This window comes from Lissotriton helveticus, chromosome 10 (assembly GCF_964261635.1).
Source record: "Lissotriton helveticus chromosome 10, aLisHel1.1, whole genome shotgun sequence".
Classification (NCBI taxonomy): domain Eukaryota; kingdom Metazoa; phylum Chordata; class Amphibia; order Caudata; family Salamandridae; genus Lissotriton; species Lissotriton helveticus.
In genome coordinates this window covers 278,282,341-278,300,644 of record NC_136071.1, presented here as the reverse complement: position 1 = coordinate 278,300,644, position 18,304 = coordinate 278,282,341, and the positions used below count along the sequence as shown (strand labels likewise).

General features: G+C 43.9%; 1 protein-coding gene across 4 annotated transcripts in view; it reads left to right on the top strand.

Moving 5' to 3' along the window:
• LOC144786256 (5-beta-cholestane-3-alpha,7-alpha-diol 12-alpha-hydroxylase-like) overlaps positions 1 to 18,304 on the top strand; it is a 66,439-nt gene that overhangs the window by 7,832 nt on the left and 40,303 nt on the right. For 2 of the 4 annotated variants that reach the window (XR_013602097.1, XM_078665305.1), the window contains exon 2: positions 17,285 to 17,424. The exons of the other annotated variants lie outside the window; for them this stretch is intronic. The gene's annotated coding sequence lies outside the window, so the exon portion shown is untranslated. The remainder of the gene's footprint in view (positions 1 to 17,284; positions 17,425 to 18,304) is intronic. 4 annotated transcript variants of the gene reach the window in all.

Genomic DNA, 18,304 nt, shown 5'->3' with positions numbered 1-18,304 from the left:
GGCGGGAACGGGGAGAAGCACACGGGGGGGGCGGGAACGGACGGGGGGGGTCGGGAAGGCTTCCTCCGTTGGAGGGGGGTGCGGGAAAGCACTCACCTGTACTTCTTCCGGCGGCCGTGGTCGGCATGGAATGAGGCAAACAAACGAATAAAAAAAAAACGAAACTCCGCCCACCGCCGCGATGACGACATCGCAGAGGCGGAGAGGGAAAAAATCGTGGGAACGCCCCCGAATCTGGTCCGTGAATGACGGACAGATCTCTGTTCCAATGGCTAGCCTCCATTTATGGAGCTAGCCAATGGAACAGAGGGCGTATTCCAGAGTCCCTTACTGAAGACTACAGATTTCTCTGGCGGCGGAGCTAAAAGCTCCGTGCTCCAGTCGAAACCTAAAAAGGATACAGGCAGCAGGATTACAAGAGTTTCTCTCACCAGCAAATACCACCCTTTTACCATCAGGTGGTTCAATCAATCAATCAGGAGTTTGTTAAAGCGCGACTACTCACCCGTAAGGGTCTCAAGGCGCTAGGGGTGGGGGGGTTGGGTGGGTGCAGGTTCCATTCCATCAAGGAGGGGATCTGTCGAAGAGCCAGGTTTTTAGGTTTCTTGCGAAGATGGGAAGCGATGTTGTCTGTCTGAGGTGGAGCGGAAGGGCGTTCCATGCTTTGGCCGCGAGGAAGGAGAAGGAGCGGCCTCCCGATCTGGTCTTTCTGGTGCGGGGGACCACAGCGTAGGAAAGCTGGGCTGATCGTAGGGTCCTTTGGGGTGCGTGGAATTTGAGTCGGCTGTTCAGGTATGCTGGTCCGGTGCCGTGGAGGGCCTTGTGTGCGTGGGTGAGCATCTTAAAGGTGATTCTCGCATCGACGGGGAGCCAGTGGAGTGTGCGCAGGTGCTGGGAGATGTGGCAGTGTTTTGGCAGGTTGAGGACCAGTCTTGCGGCGGCGTTCTGGATGTTCTGTAGCTTGCGGATGAGGTTTTTGTTTATTCCGGCGTAGAGTGCGTTGCCGTAGTCGAGTATGCTGGTGACCAGGGCGTGAGTGACTGTCTTTCGGTGTTCGAGGGGGATCCATTTGAAGGTCTTACGAAGGAGGCGGAGGGTGTGGAAGCAGGAAGATGAGACAGAGTTGATCTGGCGGTCCATTTTGAGCTCGGAGTCCAGGATGATTCCCAGGTTGCGTGCGTGGTCTGTGGGGTTGGCGGGTTTCCGAGGGCGGTGGGCCACCAGGTGTCACTCCAGGCGTCGGGGTTTGGGCCCGTGATGAGTACTTCTGTTTTGTTGGTGTTTAGTTGTAGGCAGCTGTTTTTCATCCATTTGGCGACGGCTTCCATGCCTTCTCGAAAGTTGCGTCTGGCGGTGTTGGGCTCGTTGGATAGGGAGAGGATGAGCTGGGTGTCGTCTGCATATGACACGATGTTGAGTCCGTAGGTTCTGACGATGGGGGCAAGTGGAGCCATGTAGACGTTGAAGAGCGTCGGGCTGAGGGAGGAGCCCTGGGGGACTCCGCAGGTGATAGGTGTGGGGTCCGAGAGGAAAGGGGGGAGTCTGACCCGCTGCGTCCTGCTGGAGAGGAAGGAGCAGATCCAGTCGAGGGCCTTGTCCTGGATTCCTGCATCGTAGAGTCTGCGTATTAGGGTGCGGTGGGAGACTGTGTCGAACGCCGCTGATAGGTCGAGGAGGATGAGGGCTACTGTTTCTCCTTTGTCCAGTAAGGTGCGGATGTCGTCTGTTGCGGCGAGGAGGGCGGTTTCCGTACTCTGTTTTTTTCTGAAGCCGGATTGGGAGGAGTCGAGGATGTTGTGTTCTTCAATGAATGTGGCGAGTTGGCTGTTGATGGCTTTCTCGATGACTTTCGCTGGGAACGGGAGCAGGGAGATGGGTCTGTAGTTTCTGAGGTCGGTGGGGTCCGCTGAGGGTTTCTTTAGGAGGGGGTTGACTTCGGCGTGTTTCCAGTCGTCGGGGAATGAGGCGGTCGCCAGGGAGCGGTTGATGGTTTGGCGGAGCATGGGTGCGATGGTGTTGGCGGCTCTGTTGAAGATGTGGTGGGGGCAGGGGTCCGTGGGGGCCCCTGAGTGGATTGACTTCATTGTCTTCAGTGTGTCTTCGGTGGTGAGGGCTGTCCAGTCATCAATCGCTGGTTTCCGGGTGTCGGGGGTGGTTGGTGAGGGTTCAGTGTGTTGGTTGTCTTCGTCGAAGTTGTCGTAGATGCGTAGGTGGTTAGGAGAGCCAGAGGTCCCCCACAGAGGGTAGGCATGATGGCCTGGTGTCCTACCACACATTCCAAGGACCAGGTCAAGAAGGAAGGGCTCCGATGTAGGACTCTCTTGAGACATGTTTTCTCCTTTCACCCAGGGTGGTAAAAGTATAGAGAGCCCAGATGTAGAAAAAATCTCTGAAAAGAAGGGGATTGAGAAGAATAGACAAACCAAGGAGTGAGTTTATGGAGCTCAGAGAGTAAAACAGGTCAAGACTCCCTTTCATCATTTTGAATTAGGGCTTTCTGGAATAGATTTGACCATAAACATATGAAGTGTTGAAAACTAACATGAGGGGGCCTGGGAAAGTCATAATGTTAGACTCAAGTGCTGGCAAATTTCACTACTGGGATTATTGCGATTAAATCTGAAATTCATAATGCGGGCCAATGTGAAGAAAACATACACGGCTGCGAAAGGCATACTCCTGCCACCTTAGGAAGGGCTGAGAGGAGTCCTGATTCCTCCTGAATCTCTAGAGCTGAGACATTCTCAAAAATCAGGGAAGATGGTGTAAGGATTTGGTCATATGGCCTGTAGGTGGCACTCAAGTAAGTCCTGTGAGATCATGCCTTTAGACCTACCCACGCCAGCATACACTCCAGCACATGGAACACCTTGCTCACATTACGTTCCGGTCCTTCTTTCACTTTACCATCCTGATACATTGTGCAATTCATTGTTCCATTGCTAAACCATATCCAGATCTTGTCCAAGAGTTGAGGTCTGATGAGCATCATTGCTGATAGCCCCTAGAAGTATACTGACGTCTTGAGATTTGCTTCCTCACCTTGTCAAGCTCTTAGTTACAATCCACATTCCTTTACTGTTTTCTCTGGTTCCCTCCTCGTTCTTTTCTCTTCTCCAAATTCCTGCTTAGCCTTCCTTTGATTGGTGTTTCCCTGAATCCTGTCACCTGAATGATGATTTATGCCTCACTCACTCTCTGCTTCTGTGCTCTTCCACTTTGCCTTCAGCTATTTCTGCCCTGGAAGCTCAGTGCCCTGGGACTTGCAACAATCTTTTCTGCTGAGCACCCAACTGTTCCTGTTCTGTGTTGCTGCCTTGATTTCAGGCTTGCTCCTTGATTCTGTTCTAAGAATTCGGTCCTGCTTACCCTGGGGCCAGTTCTTATTTTCAGTGTTTCTTGCTCTGTTTTATTTTGCTGTCTTGTGGTTGTGGTGATATCTTGGTTACTATTACTAAGAGTGCCAATGAGATTCTGAGGCTTGGTGCCTCTTGCAAAGAATCACCTAGCACTTTTCTCCCATAAGAGCTGCTTGGTGACTTACCAGACCGATGAGGGTAACTGCTCCTTGCCTTTTGTATGATCTTTTCCTCCCACAGAGAGATACATGTCCAAGTAGCATACAAACTATCATTGTGCTTACATCATCTTTCCTTATTGTGTATTGTTCCACATATTTCCTGTCTGTATACACAGGCGTAATGAAACTTGAGGGCCACCCCCCTGCAAGGTATGTGGAGGACCCCCCTCCGGACTCAATTGAGAGCTTTTCTGCCAGAGAACTGTGCTAAGGAACCCCCCTTGGGCCACCCCGCACCGCGGGGGCTGCGGGGGCCTGTGTTACGCTACTGACTGTATAGTTTTGTTTTGGCTTACTTTACCCAGTTCAGTTCCCTGGTCCCAATCACAGCAGGTTTTGACCTGTTCCAGTCCACAGTTTCTGCCTTGTCCTTTTCTTTCCAAACCTCAGGCATTGCCTTGTGTTTACAGAATGGCTCCTCCACAATTACCTTATCCTTGCTGAGAAGAAGCTCTCCTTGAAAATTAGTTTAATCCTGGCCACCACCAATTTCCTGACAGCTGGCCTCCTGAAACGGTGCCGGTATGTCAGGCACTCACATAGATTATCAATTCTTCTTGCTTCAGGCATGCCCTCTATGCCCACAATACTGGTCAGACTTACTTTGTTGGGAATCTGTTCCTCATAGGGCATCAGGTTCAGCTCTGTTGCAAAACTCTTAGGTCTGCATTTTGAGAAGCAGTCTGGACACGAGGTTCAATGTCATACAACCTCTTCTTAAAATCTTCAATTAAATGCTACCAGATCTTCCCTCTCAGCTGATCCATGGCCTTTTGGAGCAAATGGACCATGAGCCTGGCTCCTCTTTCACAACCTGCTGTTCAGACATACTGAAGTTGGACATTATCATGTGGTCAGAGACCATGGTAGATGGATGGTTTGCTGAGAGGATGGCAGTTTTGAGAGAAAGATTGAAATGGTTTGAAAATATTTAAAATAACTGCCAGGAGACATACTATTTGGAGCTGGCTTTCAGGTATGAAGGATGCATCCTGTACTGTTCTTCGGTACCTCAGGGGTGTAGTTCGATGTCTTACAAACTGGCAGTGAAGCCAGCGAGCAAAGAGGGCATGTTTCCTGTCTTGAAGTCATTTCTTGGTGACGTGGTATCCCTATGAATGTGGGATAATCCAGGCTGATAATACAGACACATAATTCAAGGTATGAAATATATTGGCTTTGGTAATACTGCTTAGTGTTTCTGATTCTGTGGGGCCTGGAAAAAAACTCCAAATTCTGGGGCTTGTTTCTAGATTTAGCCAGTGCTTAATTTGAGCCAGTGTTTTTCAGTGCTCGGCACCAGCACTTAATCGTCTGCACCAAGACTGATGAAAGCCAGCCACATGGTGGCACTGTTCGTCCAATTTACTGATGCACACAACAATTGTTAATTCTATAGACATTAAAAACATAATGAGGACCATAGTGTGGGGAATGTGGTGCTTGCAAATAGATCTTGTGAAGAGATTAAGCATAGGGGACATAGCTCGAGGCACTCTGTATTTGGATCCCATAAATGTGCGGCATGTAGCACCACAGTATACTGACTTGCAGTGCAGTGTTAATGATATGTAGTGATTGTAGAGGGATACACACTTGAAAAATATTATGACTCCTGGATATACAATATGATCAGTGGCGTAGCCATTGTGGTGGGGGGGGGGATGGGGCGGTTCGTCCCGGGCGGCACTCTTTTGGGAGCGGTGGCGAGCGCAAGGTCATTTTTTTTATTTTGTATTTTACTCTCCTCGGCGTCGTCTGTCACCTCACCCAACCCCGGGCCAGATGTAGGAGCCCTAATACCGGTCGGAAACGGCCGATTTCGGCCGTTTCCGACCGGTATTAGGGTTTTCAGATGTAGGGGGCTGAAAAATACAGAATCGGTATATTTACCGATTCGGTAAAATTAACGATACGGTAAATTACCGAATCGGTAAATATACCGATTCTGTAATTACAAATGTAGGTGGCACAGTTTACAGTGCCACAGGCCCTTAAGAGCCGGTATTTTACCACACAATCCTATTGTGTGGTAAAATACCGAATTCAGGTGTGCATGCACATCTGTGCATGCACATGCACACCTGTGCAATGTGACACACAGACATGCCCTTAGGGCATGTATGTGTGCCACATTGCACACAAGCCTGTACTTGGGGTGCTAGAGGGTGTCAAAGTGACACCCCCTGCACCCTTGCAGGATTCCGTATTTACCGATTCTGTAAATACAGAATCGGTATTTCCCATTGATTCCTATGGGCTTCAAAGCCCATAGGAATCAATGGGAAATACCGATTCTGTATTTACAGAATCGGTAAATACCGAATTTTACAGATTCGGAAATTCAGATTCTAAAATTACCTACATCTGCCCCCTTCCCATTTACAGACTCTTAAATACCGAATCGGTAAAACTCGGTATTTAAGAGTCTGTAAATGGGAATTACCTACATCTAGCCCCCCCACTCTTACCTGCACCGGCCGTCACTGGGTGACAAAGTCAGGGACCGCCCAGGGCGGCAAAAGCAATAGCTACACCTCTGAATATGAGGTGTTAGGAGCTAATTGACCAAAGCACATGAGCCAGAGCACATGTGCAAACTCTGTGAGAGATGAAGGATAAGGAGTGAGGGATGATAAGTAAGCAATCAGGAGTGAAGCCTTGGGAGGGAGAGAACAGGGGAATGGATATGGAGGGATGGATGAAAGGTGAGAGTTGAGCAGCGAGGGATGGGGATTATTGGGTTACGATGGAAGAGTAAGTGAAGAGATGAGAGGTGAGGGTTAGGTAACGAAAGATAAAGAATAAAGGACGAGGAATGAGGTTCTCAGAGTGAAGGGTAAGGACAAAGGGATGAGAAGAGAAGAGAAGCAGGGGGACTGGGAGATGAGTAAGGAATGGGAAGTGAAAAGCGAATAATGGTGATGTCCCAAAAAAAGCTTTACAATGTGGTTGTACACCCTGTGCCTTTTAGCCAATTTCTTTGCAAAATTGTGCTGTGAAATGCTTCTGACAGTGCAATTTGTATTGCAATTTTCTTTGAGTGGTGGAATTCTCCCCCATTTCCCTCCTAAAGCAGGTCTTAGAGCCGCAATATGAGTTCTCCGAATTTGGCCCTGTTAAATCTGCACACGTGACTTACCAATGGGGTTCAGTGAGAAAACATCGATGTCAAAAATATAGATGTAAAAAAATATAGGTGAAAAAATATAGAATGCAAAAATATTGACTCCCTACACTTAAACAGGTAAGTACAAAAATATCCCCCCAAAATATCGATGTTGAAATATAGATGTACAAAATATTGATTTTTCTATATAAATGAAAGAATAAATATTAAATATATCAAATAATATTTTTTGTAATGATGTAGATTTAATATACATTATAACAAATATAACAAATAAACTTAATTTAAAAAAAGGTACACATAATAATAATAAATATATATACATATATATTTAATTTAAAACAATTATTAAACTATTAATTTTAATTTATTTTAAAATGTTGTACAAATTTACACATATATATATATATATATATATATATATATATCAATAACATAAAAATCTATTTAAAAACATTCTATTATGAATTAACACATTAAACTATTTACAAATCTTTAAACTTAAATTTACCACTACAGTCCTTGCAACAGTAGGGAAAGTGTTGGATAGCGGAGGGATTAAATTACTATTCCCATGAAGTGAGTGCAATCATAGGGAATGTGTTGGATAGCGGAGGAATAAAAATTACTATTCCCACTCCAATAAGTGTAACAGTAGGGAATGTGTTGGATACTGGACGGGTAAAAATTACTATTCCCACTCCAATGAGTGCAAAGGTAGGGAAAGTGTTGGATAGCGGATGGGTAAAAATTACTATTCCAAATCCAGTGAGTGCAACAGTAAGGAAATTATTGGACAGCGGCGGGCTAAAATTTTCTTTTCCCTCTCCAATCAGTGCAAAAGTAGGGAAAATGTTGGATTGCGGAGGGATAACAATAAATATTCTCACTCCAGTCAGTTCAAAATTAAAAACATATTAATAACAAAAATATTTTAGAAACAAAATAAATAAAAACATATATAAATATGTTAAAAATTAAAATACAAATACATTTAATATTACAAATTTAAAAAAACATATTATAATGTTAAATGCATATCACACATACCTACAAATATTATATTAAATAAAATACACAATAATGTTCAAACAAATACATAATTTTTATTAGAAATTATTTAGAAACTGAAACATTAATTATTACATGCATTTACAATTTTGTATTTCCTAACCTATAACACCACACAATTCACAATCCACATCTAAATAAAAAAAATTTACTTACATAACTAACATATTTAATTGCCAATGAAATAAATGTCAATAATTAAAAAGCAAATTAAAACTCATAACAATTAATAAACTTCCTACACTTTACCCCTAGAACCCCCACAAACCACAGCTAAAATGAAACTGTAAAAAAATAATTACACAATTAAAACTTATTTTCAATTAAAAAACGAATAGTATATCACAACTAATTATAAAGTAAGTAAAATTAATTTACTCCCCACATTTTACCCCTATAAAGCAATACTCACACACAAAAAAATATAAACAATTACCCTAATGAAATATCAATTAATTAGTTAATATTAATGATCAACTAATTCATAATGAATTAAACATACATTACTTCCCACCCTTTACCTCTATAAACCCTACATACACACCTAAAATTGATTACATAATTTCCATATTTAATTTTCAATCAATTAATTAACATTGAGAACTAATTTTTAATTAATGAAACATAAATTACTTCCACCCCTTTACCCCTATGAACCCCACAACCCTCCCCTAAAATTAACTACACAATTTCCATAATTAATTTACATTTAAATAATTAATATTTATTAACAAATATTTAATTAATTAAACATAAATGACTTCCCACCTTTCACCCCTATACACTCCACAACCTGCACCTAAAAATATTTAAACAATTTCCATAATTCTTTTTCAATCAATTAATGAATAATAAATAACAACTTATTATTGATTAATTACAAATAAATTAGTTCCCACCTTTTAGCACTATTAACCCCACAACCCGCACCTAAATAAATTACACAATTACCATAATTAATTAGCAATTAATCAATTAATAATAAATTACTTTCCACAATTAACACTATAACATCTCAATTAAATCAATATTAATAAATAAAAAATAATTATTCATTTATTATAATTAAATTACCACCCACCCTATTCCCCTATAAACCCACAACCCGCTACGGAACTAACAAATGCAAAATGTAATTGAAATAAAATTGATAACTACTAAAAATGTAACACATATATTAAAAACATAAACAGTTCTTATACAAAAATAATACATCAGATTTATTTAAAATACATAACACTAATTTAAAAAAATCGATATTTTAAACAACTATATTCTTGCAAACGATATTAATGACTTCTATAATTTTAAAAACTATATTTCTTACCTTAAAATCGATATTCTTCACCACGATATTCTTGCTGTTGATATTTGTTACTCACGATATTTAGGACTTGATATTTCTGTAGTTTGGCAATTCTAACTCGATATTCTGTCTGCACACCTTTATAACAAAAAGGTCTGCACAAAATGAGTAAACAAACTCCGAAAGCATTGCATAAATGTATGTTATGTCACCATGCGAATCTTTTCACTCATGTAATATCAGTTTTAACACAATACAACCTGGTTGTTGTTTCGGAGAATAAAGAAACAATTTAATACATTGACAGTGAATGAATTTTTGGAATACGTTTGTAAGATGTCCAGATCTGAAATAGTGCTACGAGGCCGTTCAATGGAAGACTAGGAGCTATAAAAAAGCCTTGACGTGCAAAGAAATTATTATACTTGTTTTGCCTCAAACCTAGTTAAGGTTTTCAGATTTGAAATAGGAAAAATGTATTACCCAGTCCATAGGCAACCACAGGAAATATAATGCAGATTAAGTTACCTCCAACTTCTTCAAAGTTGCTAACTCACAACACCTGCATTATCTGTTCTCCATAATGCAAGCAAGAAAATGTATGTATTTATTAATATATTAACGGAGATTTCTGCGGCTGTATATATTACATAGAAGGAAAAGTGTGTCTTTTCAACTTTACAAAAATGTTGCTTGCATCGTAACATACAATCTGTAAAATGATCCACTTATCTGTACTATAAATTGTGTTTTCTTTTGCACCGCCATGGAAAGGCTGGTCGGATACTGCATCCTAATGTGGTGGGCGGTTCCTGCTAGCCTCTGCCACTATTCTAGGGATGCGGGGTCAGTCTGACAGGCAATTGTAATGATTGCTTCAGTCAGACCCATGGCTGACATACTTTCCGCCCGCCATCCTTATCTGGCGGGCAGGGAATGGCATTACGATGGCAGCCTGCCGGTGGCGGGTTCACCGCCATCGTAATCAGGCCTTAGTCATGTTCATATTTGGACTCTCCATCTTCATTGAACGTGACTGTGATTAGCTGCCAGGGTCAAGTGCTTTTTGGTATGTGTTATACATGCAATTCACCATATCTGTAGACATTTCATTCAGCTTCTTATCTATTTCATGGAGAGTTTTATTCAATCCAGAGTGATTCATATTGATTCATTTTATTCACATTTGGACTCCTTTCAAGGAGTGTGCTATTCACTCAAAAGTGATTCATATCTATTCATTTTACTCACATTCATAATTGTTTTAAAGTGTTTGTTCTTCACTGTAACTGTAATTTTAATTATAGCCACCTCAAGTTGTGTCACATGTAATTCTGATTTAGAATTACAGAGAGAATCTGTATTTCCAGGTCTGATTCTCCTGGTCATTTTTGCCATGAATTTCACCTGGAGATTTCAGATGCTTTTTACAGCCAGAGTCCTCAGGTGAAGCTTACCAGTCCTGCAATTCTACCAATGATCTTGTAGTTCTAACAGGGCTAGTAATATAAAGTCAACAGTAAATGTCAGTAATTCCACACACAATAGCAGGAATTACATGTTTACATGGTGCGGTGGTATTGGAATTACCAATTTTCCGTTTGCATCCAGTATTACCTGATGCAAGACAAGCCTTATAATTCCAGCGCTGGAAATATCAGGCCTGGAACTACTGGGTCTGGTAATACCGGTATTATTGGTCCAATATTACTGTGAAAAGGAAAAACATAATCAAGAGTGGCCAAAAACTCAAAAAGCCTTCCCAGAAAGAAAGAGCAACCATTTCTTACCATGGACAAATAGCTTTACAGCCTGTCTGACTCTAGAGCAAAAAGCAGGAATGTGTGAAGCCATATTGTGAAATCTGGACACTTGTTGCACCACGGAACAGGATCCAGTACAATCCTCTCTTTACAAAAGCCATGTTTCCAGCAATCCCACCTCAGAACATCAACATGGCCTTGGCAAAACTCAAGAAGATGGATTTTTCAGGGTGTGAGCTCCAGATCCTTGCTAAGGAAGTGGGCATGGAGCAGTCACACCTCATGGACCAAACTGTGGCAACCAATTACAGACAATATGAATGTGATGTCCTCTAATGGCTCAACAGCAGAGGATTGAAAATGGTTCAATGACCTGAAGTGCCAGTTCTGGGATTTAAGTGATTTAAGTGCAACTACTACAGGAAGCGACACTGACCGTGGCAAGTGCCTACCAGCATTCACCATCATAGTAGCAAAACGACAGTTGTTAAGGACATCACAAGTTGTTCCATACATACTTGAACACAATTATATCATGTTTAAGTTATGTTTTGTAGTCTATGGTCATGCTTATTAATGCATCAATGCATAATAACAGTTACTTTCCAAAAAGACATTGTGTAGACCACCAACAATGAACAAAATCTTGCACACATGTCTTTGAGAAAGGTTCTCCCAAAGTAGGTGTAGTATATCACATATGGACAGGAGGACCAGAATCAAAGGGACTTTACAACTATGAGTAGCTGAAAACTACTAGCAACAACAAAGTGTTGTATGCAGTGGCATCTGAGCCCCCACTTCAAATGCTACATCTTTCACCATTGACACCACCCCTGCCTCAGGCACCACTGCATCCATGGCCAGTTTATCTGATCCCACCAATCTGTCCTTTAGAGCCCTGCGAGGGGCTCACTTTCTACTTCTGAGCCAAGCAATGTAGAGTTGGGAGTAAGCCAGGAGAGATAGGAAGGCACCCAGCATTTGCTCCCTCTGGATGTCACAAAATGACAATAAGAGACGCTACTGAGAAAGTCCATTCTTTGACAGGAAGGAAAGGGAATTCAAATATATTGTACAGATCTTCGCCGCCCTGTTAGTGTCACATTATGCCTTACGGGATAATTCTGGGGCCAAACCAGCTCCCCAGACAGTACTGCCAGAAATTAATAGAAGCATTGGTGAGCTGGAAGAGGTGTAGAATTGAGAGAATTTATGAGCACTTAGACACACAACCCAAAAGAGGATGGACATCAGGACCTCAGAGCTAACTGGCCAGGGATGAGATACATGGTAGCAGCTGTCAATGGAACTCAAGCTCATATATGGTTCAGGCACAGGTGGGCATAATGCAAGTTGCCCAAGGAGAGCTTGTCATGATGTCTGCCCTCCAGGTGCACATACCTGTTTTGGAGAGCCTTGAGTTGTAAATGCTGCCTGGAACTGAACAGGCTGGAATTTGAACCAGTACTGCCTACTCTCCCCTCCGCCTCCTCCTCTCTTTCACATGCCTCCTGTGAGAAATTGGGTTGCTGGTTGAGGGGAGTGTGAGCCCTTCTGAAGCAGCAGTAAAATCCTTGTCAGGGTGAAACACAAAAGTCACTAAACTAACCTTTGCTTAACCCTCTGACAGCTTGGCACAACACTATTCAGGCTTAACTTACAGACAAAGGGACCCATTAGGATCGCCTGACAAAAAACGGGACCGCCCGCCATAATGGCGGTGGTCCCGTGGGGGCCATTAGGATGCGCCCGCCACACTGGCGGGCGCATCCCGCGTTTTTAACATTGTGGCGGGTGGTGCTGAAAGCACCCCCCGCCGCAATGCTAAAAATGCACATTGTGCACTTCAATGCACAACGTGACAGGCACCATGCGGTGCCTGTCACGTTCTACAGTGAAGTGCAGGGGGGTACCATAGGTACCCCCCATGTGCACCCCCCACCCCCCGGAGTCCCTGGGGGACCGCAACGGGCCCCCACAAGACATTCCCGCATGCCTTTCCGTGGCAGCATGTCCCCGCCTTCACCCTAATATGGATGGCGGTGTCTAACTGCCACCGCCACCATATGAAACCCTTTTCCGCCCGGTCAACTCCTTGACCGGGCGCCATAGTAATATGACGGGGGAAATGGGTGGCGGGCGGGGAAGGATTCCGGGCGAGCAATCCGCCCGACATCCTAATGGGGCCCAAAGTATTTACACAGCCCTCAAACAGTGATAAAGTGCAAATACAACACAAGAAAAATCTCACACTAAGTTAGAAAATAGAGAACATTTTATTTGGGGCTGACAAAGAGTTCCCTAATTGCTGTGAAGGATCTCCAGGCCTCTAATAGTTTCTCAAAGTTGGGGCAGCAGTCCTGGATGTTGGGCAACCTTCTTCTACTCTACCTCCCACTAGTACTTGTGTGGTAGCTTGAGACTAGCCACTCCTGTAGGTCCTGTACCCTGAGGCTGGACAGTGTCAGGAGTAAGCCATTCCTTCTTGTCCCTTCATCTTTGCCTTTGTGCTCTCTGTTTCCGAGCGGTATCCCCAGAAACATGAGCTTTCAGGGTACCCTAGATAGCCACCCCTCACAGCTCTCCAAATACCAGTGGCAACTTATTTCCTAGAATGCAATCAATGGGCTACATAATCTGGGGACTAAATATGACCCTCCTGCGGGTAACTGCCCCACCCATTACAGGAATACCGGAGCCACAGTAGCGGAAAAGGTCCTGCCCCTGGGCTTGAGTTACCCTACACGTCTGTCTGCTGTACTGCTCTGGGGAAACCAGTCTTTCCACTGCCTTGGTCTTACTGGCCCTGTTTCCCCTCAGACCAGTCACAGGGATCCCATTCTCTGTGACCTCGCGAACCTTACTACTCCCACCCTCAGTGATCCCAAGCTCACCCTCTGGGTCTGTGCCCCAACTAAGGGCCTGATTCGGATGCAGTTAGGAAGGCCTCCTAATGGCATTTGCTCTGTCCAAAACAGATCCGGAATGTGTCTTTCCAACCGACTCGGAAAGGTTTCCAACTGACTGAATACAATGCGAGTTAGGAATATCCCAATCCAAACCTGACTGCATTTGGAATGACCGAGCTGTACAGAGCAGAATTGTATGTCTCTAGGGGCACCGTTTCCGAACGACTGAGTACAATGCTGGATTTGAACAGCCTTTCCAAATCGTGCCATCTGACTCGAATCAGCAGTCAGGATCAGACTTTGCACCTGGAGCCTACCCAATCGGGCCTGTGGGGGTACCCATGTGTCTTCCCTTACCAGCCATGCACAGTGTGGCAGGCACCAGGGGGTGCCCACCACAGGGTGCCTGATTTTTTTCCAGCCACCCCTTTTTTCAATGGGAGCCTATGCATTCAGTCAGAAAAAAGGCTCCCATTGAAGTCAATGGGAGTTCAATCAAATCGTATCTGGAAGCATCCGGATGCATCGTACTCAGTCGGTTGGGTTCTCCCGATCTGATTAAGTTGGAAACCATTCCCAAACCCATTTGTTCTGGAAGCTTTCCAAACCGCATCAGAATCAGGCCCAAAGTGAGACAACAACATGTTTGACCATCTGACCCTGGGGACTACTTCCTACTAAGTCCACACCGACCATCTCCTTAGAGGTCCCACCAGTGGGTGGTTCCCCAGGATAGACAGAGACCTTCTGCTTGTTTCCTAACTTAGAACAATCAAACCACCAGGCTGAAAATGGCGCCCGGTGAAATCTAGCCTTTGCATACACATGAGGCTCTGGAAGATGAGACTAGCTTTATGCAAGTCTCACAGGATACACCTCAGCCACAGCTGTCAGTTCATCAATTGTCGCTCCTCAAGTGCTTCAGAGGAGTTCAAGGTAGAACACCCTGGTGCCAGCATTCCAATTACATCATCAGACCCAGCATACAATGTGTGCTCTGGCAAAACCATTAAGACCAATAGGAGAGGGGAGGAAGAGGGAGGGGAAAGGGAGGGCACTTATTAAGGAAGATACCCCACATCCCCCTTCTTCCTAACTTTATGCGTACTTCTTGTAGGAAAAAAAAAGGAGGACATAAAATAAAAACATGATGAGGAAAGCTGATAACAACATTTACAGATAAACACCCTCAAGAGGGAAAACATAAACATTAGGATTCTTGTGGAAGTGACTACATAGTCTTCAAGAAAACTCAGACGGCATGTTCTCCTCCCACTTGACCTAATCAGATTTCTGACCCTCTCTCTGTCAGGTGTTACAGGTGCACTGACTCTTTCTGGTGCAGCATTTTGTCACCCTTCTCTGTGGTCACATTTTCCCCAGGAGTGGTGCATCTCCTAACACTTCCCATGTTCCAAATTCTCCCATCTTGGGGTTTCACCACATTTATGAAGAGTTTTACAATTCTCATTGGTTTTGTGCATTCTGACCATTTTGCCCTCCCAGTAGGGGTGGGCAAAATGGAGAGCAACCACCCACCTCCTGATTATACATGAAATGGAATCTAAACCTTTTTTTAGTAAACACTTCCCTGAGTGGCTTGTGGTCAGTCCTCACAGAGAATCTTGTCCCCAAATGAAATATTTAAACTTATTGATTGCCCAGTGTACAGCCAGCCCCTCCTTCTCCATCACTGAATAGTTATTTCAGCTTCCTTAAATGATGGAGATGCAAAGGCTTCTCAACCTATCATCCTATTTATACCATTACAGCACCAAGGCCTTTGGAACTGACATCAGTTGTTATTACTGTTTGTCTGCCTGCTATGAATGCCTTTAGATTGGGAGCTGTAGCTAACACAGCATCCTCAGATTCTGCCTGACACTTCTCGCACCAATCAAATTGTACCCCATTTTTTATTAAGTTCCGTATGTGATACGTTCATTTTGCAAAATAATGGACAAACGTGCTGTAGAATTCTAGCTTTCCTAGAAGGACGTAACCTCTTCTTTAGTCTTAAGGGTTGTCAGATTCATGATGGAGGCTTTCAGCTCAGCCTTGGGCAGTATGCCGTCTGCTGTTATCTTTTTTCCCAAGTAGTCTATTTCCTGGCAGGCAATTTTGCACTTCTCCCTTTTTACTGTTAGTCCCTGCTCACTGAACCTCCTTAACACTAGCTTGATTTAGTGGTCATGTTGTTCCTTGTTGTCCCCTAAAATTAATATGTCACCCTGGTAGCCGAACACTCCTGTGATCCCTTTGTGCATGCTGGTCATTATTCTTTGGAACATAGCGGCTGTCGACACAAGTCCAAACGGCATGAATTTGAACTTGTAGGCCCCCATGGGAGTAATGAATGCTGTTAGTTGTTGGGACTTTGGTTGCAGTCTGATCTGGTAGTACGCAGACGTTAGGTCCAATGTGGAAAAAACGTAACTCCTTCAACCTTGGTCATCATTTCTGTGATGGTGGGTAGTGGGTATTTATCCACCACCACCTCTTTGTTCAGTGCTCTTAGGCCTACGCAAAGACGAACTACCCCATCACTTTTCTTGGCCACCATGATTGGAGCCAACCACTGTTTGGCTTCTACTGGTTCTATCATCCCTTTGCTGCACAGTCTCTCAAATTCTTCCCTCACTGCCTCATGCATTGATAAGGTTAGGCCTCTTACTCTGGCTGATATATGTTGAGAGTTTTCCCTCAGCTTTATCTTGTGTACATAGTGTCTTAAACACTATAGTTGGTCTGTAAATACCTCAGGATATTCCTTTCCTACACCCAATTATGTTATGTCTATGCTCTAGACTAGTATTTGAGGATCCTTGTTGGGGTTGAGGTATATTCCAAGATCCTTTGTGCCGGCCATCCCAGAATATTGTCCCCCTTATGTGAAACATACACTTTGGTGACAGTGAATATGTACTTGTAAGCTATATTCCCCCAAAGTGCCCCTTCATCTGTATGGGTTGCCCAAAATACCCTCCTGGTTTGATGTCCATTTTAAACAATGTTCTCTGTCCTTACATTTTTTTTAAATATTTTCTCAGAAATTATTGTCAACTTTGAGCATCAGTCAAACATCGCTTCTGCGTTATGACCCGTAACCTGTAAAATGATCTCATCACAAGCTTGTGTTACACTACCTTTAGGATATTTTCTGTTATTTTGGTTACTTCTGCAGCAAATCCTGATATGGCCCTTTTTCCCACATGTATTGCATACTACTTTTAAAGCTGGGGAATCCTTGTAGTTGGCCATGTGTTACATGTTCCCACACTAATAGCAATTGCCTATAAAGGCCCCCCCAACTTTTGTCATCCTTGGGCTCCACCCTGGTACCTTTGACTACTAACACCTCACCCAAATTGTCTATGATCTTGCTCACTTTAGGCTTTTCCGCATCATCTTGTTTTATTTCTTTCACACAATGTATCATGTGCTTGATCTGTTTGGCAACTATTAATACCTCCCCCAGTAGCCCTTTAACCACAATTATTCTCTTATTCTCTTAATCTCTAGGCACACTGGGCCATCACCCACTAGAAACTCTCCCCTATTTTTCAGAAGGGGCCTGGGAACTCTTTCCCCTCACATTACTCAGAGACTCGTCTGTCACCTTTGACATCCCCCTCACTCTGCTCATGGGGAACCTGCATGTGGTAAGTGATCTTACTATCCACTAGGTGTTAGTGCAGCTCTGTAAATCAGGTACTGAGCATTTGATTCCTCAAAATTAGATTTTACAGCCCAATAAAATCATTCACCTTGCTGTCTCTCACTCAACCACTCAGTGCTTTGATGGAAACGTTTAAGTAATCCACCACCCAAGACTGGTTTGGCAGTTTCTGGATGTCACTGAATCTGAAGTTGTACTTTTCAGTGGTCATCCCAAACCTGGCAAGCAAAATGGCTTTTATAAGAGCATACTTCATTTGGCCTCCCACCTCTAGTGTAAGAAGGCTGTCCTTCCCCACTTTGGGCATGTATTTCCACAACGTTGCTTCTCAAGCCCTCTGAAACCCTGTGCGTTCTAAGGCAGAAACCCATTTATCTGTGTCATCCCCCATCACATAGCTGGATACCAGGCCTTGTGGTATGCAGACTCTCCCCTCTCCAGTGGACACTGAAAGTACGCTGCCACCATTGTTGCCGGACTCTGCTTGCTCATGAGCCGTTCTCCTTTCTTCAATTGCCAGCATCTTTTCCTCAAGCATGCAGCTGTCCTCCTCTGCCATCATCTTGGCAGCAGCCTCCTCCATAGCTGCCTCCAATTTTAATTTGGCAAGCTGCAGCCAGAACTCCCTCTCAGTTCTTTTGTCTTCCAGCTCTTCAGAAAGAGACAAAATACATTGCTCTCTGCCCTGACTAGGGCTCATCACCTGGGGATGAGCTGCCCTCGTCCTCGGGGGCTGCAGCTCAGAGGGTGCTCCTTCTCTATAGCCTCCTCCTCCTCTACCATGGCTCGCAACTGGTGGGCCTCCTTCCAGTATCTGAGGGCCCTTTGGAGCTCCTGCTTCATGGGGCTCCTATTTTCTGGAA